At 41.4% G+C, this 11,381-nt stretch overlaps 1 pseudogene; it reads left to right on the forward strand.

The window, feature by feature from the left end:
- The first annotated feature begins 10,700 nt into the window (after positions 1-10,700).
- On the forward strand, positions 10,701-11,115 carry LOC126514776 (anionic trypsin-2-like; annotated as a pseudogene).
- The last annotated feature ends 266 nt before the right edge of the window (positions 11,116-11,381 follow it).

The raw sequence follows: 11,381 nt of genomic DNA on the forward strand, positions 1-11,381 counted from the left end.
TGCATGTTTCTGTGATTTGCAGTCTCATTGATCTGCCAGAAATGTGAAACCCTTTCTTCATGGGGGAGACGCTGCTTCATGGACATGGGAAACCAACACTTGTACCAATGGTGACGCTTTGACAACCACTGGCTCATCAGATGATGAAGAGCTGGGTAAGTCATTTTATCCAAATCAAAGCAACCGTTCACTGAGCAACGGAAGCATCCTTCTCCCCTGCAGTCTTTGCCTTCACAATATTAGCAAGGGAATTATACACATAGGAAACCAAAGCATCCCCTTGAAACTAAGGATGGATGGTCCAAGATCTATAAACTACAGTAACATTTTTTGCTTTCTGAGTTGATTGCCTCAGCTATTTAATTATAGCGATAGAAAGTTGATGAAGGCCAAGTTTTAATCATTTTTATCCTCAAAATAGAAATAGAAGACTCACATGTATAAATGTGCTACAAAATCTCTAAACCGCCATAATCAAGTCAGTCTCTGTCATCTGCCCTGAACACCTCAGCATAACATCTGGTCTCCCTCCTACAGAAGAACCTGTTTGTTTCAATAGAGATCAAACACCTCAAAATACTTGGAATTGTCAACCATAGCAAAGATTGCCTCACTCCGCCCACAGCAGCCCAAGGAGCAGACTGTGTTGGTTCCGTGGGTACCATGGCTGCCCCTCAGGAAAAGGGGTGGCTCTACCACCCAAAGCCTGAAACACACTGATGTCATTAGTGCCTGCTCCCGCGGAGGCAGTGTTTCCCTTTGCTCTGCCTAAAGCATGTGCTGTGTTGGCTTCTTCCCTGCAGTTCTCCAGAATGCCCACTAGAGGCAGAGCACACCTTCTGCAGTGTGCAGCCAAAGGATAACACTGTGCCGCAAACCATCACGGATGTCTCTGAAAAGCGTGAGTTTTCACTCGTGACTGTGCCACGAGAACACCGTGAGACTGTATTGATGATGTCATAACAGGAGGAGCTATTATGTGTGTGCGTATAAATGTGTGTGTCTGTGTGTGTTTGTACATGTATTATTTATATGTTTGTGTATGTAGGAACATGTGTATATATGTGTATGTGTGCATGTTTTGTGTGTAGGTGTATGTTTGGGGGGAGTTGTATATTTAAGCTCAAAAGTCCAAAGAAAACAAAGAATTAATCATAAAACAGAGTTCTTGTATTATGATACGGTGAGCCTACAAGTTTATATCCCCACAAACATCCAAAGGAGGGAAATAATTTTATACTATAATACCTTGTGTTTGCACAATATTTATAGTTTGCCAAGTGCCTTGATGCATTGCTTCATTTGCTCACGGCAGGGACTCATATTTTCAAAGAAACAGTCTAGGGCCCTTCTCAGTGGACACATAAGTTAACAAACCCCTTTGTAGGTGCAGCTCTGCTTTCTTCTCACCTTCTAAGAAGCACCCGTACTGAACAAGTCCAGGTCATCACTACTAAATGCTGCAAAGGAGTGGACAACAACCTCCTGCCTTAGACATTGCTGCCTTTGTCCTTTACAATGGAGACTCACCGAGACAATGATCAGAACACTCTATTCCAGATGGTGAACTCTTTTTTCATTCATGTTTTGGTGTCTACACTGAACTTTCATACAAAAACCAAAAAGTAGCATTGGCTGGCCCAGACCTCACCGAGTAGACCAGGCTAGCCTATAACTCACAGAGATTTTAATGCTTTTGCATCTGCCTGGGGAGTGATGGGATTAAAGAAGTAGGCCATCATGCCTAGCATTTTTTGAAGCATCATCTTTTATTTATTCTTTGAAAATGTCATGCATGCTTACAATGTATTTTGATCATATCTAACCCTCTCTTTCGGGACCCTGGCTGCTCTGGTACCCATTGCCTGGTGCTTAGGGTTCAGTCTCAGACACTGGGACAAATGGTGAGGTACCTATCTAAGATATCAAAGTGGACCTGGCCACCAGGTTCTCCCAGCATCCCCCAGTCCCTTCCTGTTTGTTACAGGGTATGACTGGGACACCTCACCCTTTACCCTCCCTACACCTCCCAATTGTCCAACCTAGGGTCTGGGTTGCCCTTCCCCCAGAGACTCTTCCCTATCTAATCCAGCCATTTTGGTGACCCGCCCCTTTTCTTTACCTTTTGTCCTCTTAGTTGTGTACCTGGTCTTCCTCTCTCCCTGCTTCTTCCCCTCCCTCTATCTTCACCTAGTTTAGGGTCATGTCTATGCTGGACTCTCCCAGACGTCTCTGCCTCTCGTACACTCCCCTTTTTATCTACAGTAAACTTCCTTCTCCAGCACACCTAGGAGCAGTCAGGTCCTTTCTTTTTATTTCTTTTTATTTCTTTTTTTTCACTCAGTGACCTTTCCTTGCTTTCCCCTGCCTCTGGTAACCAACCCCAGAGAACACCTTTGTGAATTGCTGTAAGCACAGCTGATGAGACTGTAGCAAACAGCCCTCCCTACCTCCTGACACAGGCCCCACGGTGGGAGTCAGCTTCCTTTCCTTAAACTAGTCTTCTTGTCTGTGCGGCTGCAGCTAGAAACAGGCCTTGCTTGAGAGGAGGTCGATAAAGAAGCCGGTCTGCTCAGGAATGAAACAGAGAGACAGAGAGAGAGAGAGAGAGAGAGAGAGAGAGAGAGAGAGAGAGAGGCAGGTCCTCAGCCAGCCACCAAAGGCCTGAAGATGACCTTGGTAAGAGAACAGCAGGCTACATAGCAAGATCCTGCCAAGGACAAATGAACAAAACACAGCCTCTGGAGCCAAACAAAACATACTACAGGGTGGGAGTTGGGGGCGACACACAGACACACAGCACCACACACAGCAGCACACACAGCAGCATGTTGACTCCTAGGACCCTGCAGAACCAGCCCAGCAGGTTCATCGCCATCTCCAGAATGCCAAGGTTTTATGAAACTAGCTTCAAAACTTTCCTCCATCCTCCACAGATCATCTGATTCAACATCTGAAGCGTTTTTGGAATTTGGATTGTATGTTACAAATTTCATGATACTTCTGCTCTTACCTCCATGGGAGGGGAGGTGTTTTGTTTAAATTCAGCATCCCAATTCCTTCCACCGAACAAAAGAGGAACTTTCAAAAACTTTGGTAAGCCTTTCCATTGATATAGGTGGCCATGCCGCAGGAACACTTCCCAGCATCCTCTGAACAGCAGAGGGAACACCAAGCAGCCCATGCATCAGCTCTGAAATAAGCGGTAAATGCAGGGAAAACATTGCTTTGGAACGCGGTGCTCTTGCCATTAGCTTTCAGCACACTAATTAGGGCCAAGCTGCTATTCAGATAACGGGCTTTTGTTATGTTAATGTAGTCTTGGGGGAATTAGTGAATCTGGTCCCCAAGTGCAGATAACTGTTACTAAGACAATCTCACAGGAAAAAGGTAATCTCACTGCTGGGGTCCAGTGTTCCCTCTGAGATGTTTCTGAGGAAGAACCTGCAGGAACATTTTGGGATTGGGGGGAGGAACTGTCCAGATAGCAAACTTGGCAGCATCTAGACAGCGAGCAAGCATTTTAATACACTGCGTGAGAGCCAGAGTGAATCGACAAAGGTGGGTGAGTCATGTGGGTTAGTCACATTTTAGATTTAAAAACAAAAACAAAAACAAAACAAAACAAACAAAAAAAACTCACTTGTCCTTTCAGACCCCAAACCCACACTAACTGAAGCTTCGGAATGTATTTCTGCTGGCTGGCACCAGCAAGTCTTTAATCACTTACTGCTCATGAACTCTAACAAGCAGATGTGTGGATTTTAAGGACATCCCACCCACTTCCCCAGCTCCCAGGGTGATCCTAATTACCCGCCTGCAGCTACTTGTCTCTCCGCTCGTGGCTGAAAACACTGTAAAAGTGACACCGAGTACTGCGTGAATAAAATATGTCAGGAACAGCTTGTGGTTAATAAGAAGCTGAGGACCAAAGTGGAAATTCCCCAACCAATGTTGGGGAACTGTCCTCGTTGATAAAGATGTCTTCTGAGACATGAGTTGTGGTTTCATGAAAAGAAAGTTATTTTGGAATTAGAATATTGATGCTCAGTCCCCAATTCAACCACTTGTTCCGTTTTCAACCTCGAGTAACTGTTTCTCTGCAAAATAAGGGTGCTAACATTTTCCTCCCATCACTGCGGATCAGGGGACAGTACGGAATGGGAGCTTGCAGCTGTGTTTATATAGCACCCCCGGTGAAATGTAAAATGAGCAAAAGGATCGCGTATTTTCCATACTAAAGAGAAAAGAATAGATTCAGAAGATGTTTGAGACATAAAATAAAGTGGATTTTTATTTATTTATTTATTTATTTATTTATTTATTTATTTATTTTATTTCTAATCAGACAACATTACCAGCTAAGCTGGGACACATAGCTGGCCGCCCAGTGCAAAATGAAAATATGAGGGCCCTTATTCAAGAAATAGGAAAGTGGGGGTGTATGGTGGAGATGGAGGATTCCAATGAGCGAGTGCTTCCCTAGCATGGACAAAGCCCTGGGCTTGATCCCTAAACTGCATAAATTGCCTGTGGTAGCACATGTCTAATGCCAACATCCAGGAGATAAGGACAGGAAGATCATTTGAAGGTTGTCCTCCGCTGCACTATGAGTTCGAGGACAGCCTAGGCAGCAGGATCTTTGTTTTGTAGTCTTGTTTTTCTCCTGAGGTCCCTTGTGGAGGCAGGCCTCTCTTGACTGACAGTGTGCAGAAAAACTATTGACGAATGCAGAGGGCCCAGCCAAATGATTGCAGAATATGCATTATTTTCAAGTTCTGAATTGTTGGCTATCACTTGTTGGTCCATAACAGAAACATTAACAAAGCTGAATTGATGAAAGCTACACAAAATGTTTCTCACCATAGTGCAATTTGGCAAAAAGTCAATAATGAAACAAGGAAGAGGATCAGAATGAGTCTGAAGCCAAGCGACGCAAGTCAGAAACGCTTCAAGCACAAGAGTTACAACAAATAATAATGTGATGGAGACATCACACTGGTCGGAATTTGCACGTGTGTCCTCAGGAACAGACAATGCCCCAAGAGCAGTATTCTCAATAAAACGGTTAGAAAATGAACAAACAAAAGACAAAGAGTTTGTTGTTGAGAACAAACTCAACAACAGAAGAATGTTGAAACTAGCAACATAAAACAAGTGATAGGAAAAAGATAAATGTGCACTGGAAAAATAATATAATCAATAAATCTCTAGTAAGTGTGAGGAATGAAAAACCAACAAGCCACAGACAACTCCATATCATAATAGAAAATGACACAGGCTTTAGGAAAGACAGGCAGTAGCAGGAGAACCGAAGTTACTTTAGTATTTTTGAAACTTCATGCTAATGAATTCTTTAAAGGATATGCTACCAAAAATAGAACAGAATGTTTAAATTTCCTTAAAGAAAGAATTTGTAATTTAAAATCTTTCACTAATTAAAATCCTGTATAATATGACTTCAGTAGATTATACTAAAATTTTAAGAAAGCATGGTGAATCTCTCATTCAGAAAATCTAGAAAACCCAAACAATCACTCACAAAGAAAGGAGACGCTACTAAGTAAACCCATCAAACTGAATCCAACAATTAGTCTAAAAACAGATGATGCATTATGATTTATTTTCATAATATGAGGGTAAAAGAGTTTTTTTAAATGGTTATTAGTGTATGCATCTAAATGTGTGTGTTTGTGCACACACATTGTGCATAAATGTGTGTATATGACGTGTGTGCATGTCACTGTAAGTGTCTGGCTATTAGAGGACAGGTCCGCAGAGTGTGTACATGACGCGTGTGTGCGTGTACAGGCATGTGCATGTCATTCTAAGCGTCTGGCCATTAGAGGACAGGTCCGCAGAGTTGATTACCTCACTGGCTCACTGGTCTCTGCTGTTTGGGCCATGCTGCACTCTCCTGACTTGCTGACCCTTGAGCCGTCAGCCTCTTCCATCACTGCCTCCCATTTCGCCACGTGTGTTCAGATTACAGACGCCAGCCCTGCACCCAGCTTTCTACAGGTTCTAGGGATCCGACTCGGGTTGTCAGGCTTGGACAACAAGCACTTTGGCTCACTGATCCATCTTGTCAGCTCCAGTGGATGAAGCTATTTTACCATGCAAAACTCAGCTGATGGCTTCACCGCACAGAAGACCAAGGAAGAAGAGGATTTCAAAAGACAATTTGATCATTTGTGAATTTGTTGTTTTACCAATGTGATAAAACGCCACGACCCAAAGCCACTTAAGAAGAAAGGGTTTATTTTGACTTACATGTTACCAGGAGTAGAGTCCGTCCTGATAGGGAGGTCATGGACACAGGCGGGAAAGGCAGAGGGACAAGATCAGGAAGCTGGCTGGTCACATTTTCATCTGCAGACAGGAAATGGGATAAAGTTAAAAACCTTCAAAACTCGCCTCCAGTAGTGCACTTCCTCCCACAGTGTCGTAACCACCTAAGGCTCCATAACCTCTTCAAACAGCACCCCTAACTAGGCACTAAATATTCCAATACATGAGCCTATTGGGGTCATTTCTCATTCAAAACAGCGCGCTGTGCTGCACAAATTCTAAAGTGTTCCTTTGAGTAATAACTAATTTAAAAAGGGAAAACTACAAATTGCTACTTGAAACTGAGCAGTAAAATGTTTAAAGTGAAGAATAAAAGAACATGACTACTCATCCCTACAGTTACTGTCAGCCACAAGACATCCACAAATTCAAACAGCAGAATTGCAAGATTGGAAAGAAAGAAAAAAATGTCATTATCTATAAATGATATGATTTACAAGAAACTGATTAATAAATAAAATCGGTGTGTCTATACATTTGTAACTGCAAAATGGATTCTTTTAGCAGATGCTATTCCAAAAGTATTTTTAAAATCAATGTTTAATAGTAAATAGGACAAAAGATGTTCACTAATGTCACAAAACAAATGTTAGATTCTGATGTTGGTCAGAGGTGAAGCCCTTATATAGACTATAAGCGTGAAGCTTAACATAAAAGCAGCAAAACATCCATAATACAATTCAGGAAACATCTTCATGGATGACACTGGGAAGCAATTTCATCATAAAACACTTGAAGCACGAAGCACAAGTGAAAATGGCTGTCTGTCAAATTGACTTAAAATTGAAAATATTGGTCATTAAACATCAATAAAATGGAAGGAAAACTATGGAATCAGAGGAGCTACTTGGAACCTATACAAAATATACTGACAACACTCAAAATGATTAGTAAGTAAAAGAGATGGAAACCAAGTGGGAAAAAAAATAAGGAATAGGGGCCTGAGAAATCACCTCATAAATCTTGAAGGAGGATGTGAATTGTTTTCTAGTTTTAATTTTGTCATGGATTTTGATTCTGTAGTGTATAAGTAAATAATATATAGTATATACTGGAAGTATAAAGTTTAATATGTTGCTTCCCATCTGCTTGAATCCCAGTTCTAACTGTATATAAGTGGCTTAAACTGTATAGACTTTGGGGCTTGTTAACTTTGGTGTATGACTTTTTTATTTGCAACTTTTTTTAACCAATTTTATCAAAACTGTTTTAAAATTAGCAACAAACAGAAAGCATTTCATGAAGGATAACGTCCAAATTGCCAATGAGCACAGGAGGTGACTCTCGACCTTATTAGTCACTAGGAAAGCTAATGATGACTTCCGGGAAAGACCTCTGCTACACACAGTACAATGGCTGCTTAGAAATCCGTTTAGACAGTGCAATGATGAAGACCTTCAAAATCTCTTAAAGAAATGTGATTCCACTTCAAGATTGAAATATGGAAACAATCCATGCTCCGTTCATGTGTTTCTCTTAGATACACACCAATACAAACTTGCTCACAGGTTCGCCAGGAAAGAGATACATGATTTCTTGGCACGGCAGTTCATAAGAGCTAATAGCCAAAATGACTATCATGAAGATGTGTATAAAATTATTGATATGGTCACATAATAAAATACTGCCCAATAACACAAAAGAATAAAGTTCTGGTACATGAAACAACAGTTCTCATGAATATAGCAAGTGACAGAAATGTCACCTGAATGTGCACTTACCCTGTGACACTGGTTAGGTAAAACTCAAACTCTGGTGAAACTATAATGCAGGCCTTGGTTGCATTGATTTCTAGGGAAGGAATGGCTGACTGAAGTCAGGAGATGCTCGTGTGAGGGAAAGCTTCTCTTCCCTCCAGAATCTCACTCCTGTAAGCTTGTGCACAGGAAGTCTGCCCTGGTGGCACACACTTGTGTTCTCAGCACCCAGGAGGCTGAGACAGCACCTGAGTTTAATACCAGAAGTAAAAATAAAAGCCTAGCAAAAGCATTGTTTTTAGTTTGATTATAGTTAAATATGCTAATAGCCAAACTCTTGTGGCCAGGCACCAAATATGGCCTCATTAGTGGAAGTGTGTAAAACAAGCCAAGTCAGAATTCCTTTGAGGAATCTAATGCAGATGAGACTGATTGGAGCATCCTGTCTCCTTTCTTTCGTCTTATTTGACTGGAGAAGTTAACAGGGGATTAGAGAGCATCTCAGAAAATGGGACCTCCATCTGTTTATTTAAGGGCCACCATTTCTCTATGTAGGGAGAGAACTCAGCAGGAGAGACACCAGAACCAGCGCCCTAAGACCAGAAAACCATTATTTGAAGAACTATTTTTATTATTTTTAGTTATGCCTTTGTGAGGGAGGAGGTATGTGAACATGAGTGTAGCGTCTGCAGAGGCCAGAAGAAGGTATCCATCAGATCCTTTGGCGATATAGTTAACAGACATCAGGAGTCCCTCTGCATGGCTGCTGGGAACTGAACTCAGGTCCTCTGCAGGAGCGGTATTTACTCTTAGCCACTGAATTATCTTTCTAGTCCCTTGATTTCTCTTTTTAAAACAACAAAAAGCAATATTAGCAGCAGATAAAATACAAGAATACCTCCCCCCTTAAGAATAAAAAGCTTGTAGAAGCTATCAGTGTAATAGTGGAAAATTGTATTTATCTATAAGCGACAAATAGAGTATCTGAGTGGAAAAGCTACAACCTTGCAAACAACATTCCATCTATACCACAGAAGAGCTCACACATCACTAAAGAACTCAGTCTTGCTGTCCCTGTCATTGGAGGGTACTGTATCTTCTCTGTTTCCACAGACTGTCTGCTGCCTGTCTGATTTCAAATGCATATTTAATCAGTCTACGGGAGCTTCCAGGAAACAGTCATTGTGAGGACTTACCAACTTCTTTGTTATCAAAAAGAAACTGAAAGAAAAGAAGGATTTAAATAGATAAGCAAGTGAGTATTAAGTTTAAACCTTTTAAAGTTAAAAATAACATGAAATGCAAAAGACACTAAATGACAAAAACCCAGTTTTAGTCTTTCAACGTTAATCACTACATCTTAGGAAGTGAGCTGTACTCAGTCAGATTGATTAGCCACTTTCCTTCTAGGCAGCAGCATTAATCTTTGGAAACACAAAACAGAACAGCAAACACTGACTTCCTCCCCGTCTTCTACCTCAAATCCAAATCCTACAGAGAGTATGCTTCTTGTCAGCTTCACGCAGAAGATGAAATGCTATGGCCTTGTATTAGCCATGAGCTAACCGTTTATGGGCTACAAGGTTAGCGTAGATGACAGGGCTTCATGTTTTATAGTTATTTGCACAGAGTGGAATTGGGACCTAAGAGTGCACATGCCATGTGCGCTTCACCGAACATCACAGGCTGTCCTTGAGTGGGTTGCTGCACTCCCTCTTACCAGACCAGCACTTTATGTTGGTTTTGTCATGGAGAGACTAAAGTACCCCTAAATGTCTATGCTAAAACCCTAATGTCCAACGCAATGTTAGGAGGTGATGGAAGAACCCTGTAGGTGGTAAAAGGTCACAAGGTTGGAACTCCTGTTAAATGTGATTGGTACTCTCATAAAAAGGAATGCCTATCTCTCTGATTTGTAAAGGCGCAATGAGAAACCATCTATCAGCAGCCTGGCAGGAGGAACTTCACTAAAATTCAGCTGTGCCAGCAACTATTCTCAGAGACTCAGCCTCCCAAACAGTGGGAAATAAAGTGTGTAAGCTCCCCAGTTTCTAGCATTTTGCTATAGCAGCCCAAACAAAGACGAAAGCCACTATTACTAGTGGACATGATTTCTGCATTTTTTAAGGAATGTCAGTGTCTAGAATACTATTTACTGTTATGCATTTGGCCTTACTGTCCATGTTAAGTTTACTTGTTAATTTAATCTATTACCTTTAAATTTTATTGCGTTGTTTGTGTGCATATTCACAACTTCTGAAAAGATAATTGGTGTTATGTCTTCCTACCTAATTCTAGTAGCTTTTAACTTTTTGCTTTATTGCATTGATTGAAACCCTACCTATATCTTGAATGAAATCTTTAAAATCTAAAATCATTAAATAGGATTGTATTCGATATTATCTTTTTGTAAATTCCATGTTATCATACTAAGGGATTTATTCCTTCTTACTGGGTGCTTATGTGCTAACATTTATAAAATATTTTCTATGAACCAATAGTTAGAAAGACTTGTATTATTTTTGCTTTTGTTTAAAATAAATAATAAGTTATATTTTCAGATAATAAATCAATCTTTAAAAATAGAAAATCTCCATTGTGTATAGTTAACTTAGCCAGTGTTTTAAGATCGATACCGTGCTGCTAATATAACAACTGATCAAGCTCACTTCCCCTGTGACCCTCAATGCCCGAGTGGTCCCTGTAGCTCTGCCCACCTCCTGTGCACCTGCTGGCACTCAATGCTTCATCTCTGGATGGGGCAACACCCTCAGCTTTGGTGTGAATAACCCAGACCTGCCTGCTCCAGTGACTGGATGCCCCAGGCTGACCGTAAAGCCTGATTACCCTGGGGAAATCACCAATAACATGATCTGTGCTGGCTCCCTGGAGGGAGGCAAAGATTCCCACCAGGGTAACTCTGGTGGTCCTGTGGTCTACAATGGAGAACTTCAGAGTATCGTCTCCTGGGACTATCTACGGCTGTGCCTTGCCAGATAATCCTGGTGAATATATCAAGTCCTGAAACTACGTGGACTGGATTCAGGACACAATTGCTGCTATCTAAAAATCTCCAATCCTTCCTCAGTCCATATATCAATAAAGTGCATTTGCTCTCAAAAGAATGGAAGGAAGGGAGGGAGGAAAGGAGGGAGGGAGGGAGGAAAGGAGGGAGGGAGGGAGGAAAGGAGGGAGGGAGGGAGGAAGAGAGGGAGGGAGGGAGGAAGGAAGGATAAAGAAAGAAAACATAATGTGTCCTTAAAAGCCAAAGCAAGCTTTCCTGAAACTTGAGTAAAAACCTGCTCAAGGTGAACTACCAGGTGGACTGGAGTG

Source organism: Alexandromys fortis, unplaced genomic scaffold (assembly GCF_014885135.2).
Source record: "Alexandromys fortis isolate MF-2015 unplaced genomic scaffold, M_Fortis_MF-2015_v1.1 scaffold_18, whole genome shotgun sequence".
NCBI lineage: Eukaryota > Metazoa > Chordata > Mammalia > Rodentia > Cricetidae > Alexandromys > Alexandromys fortis.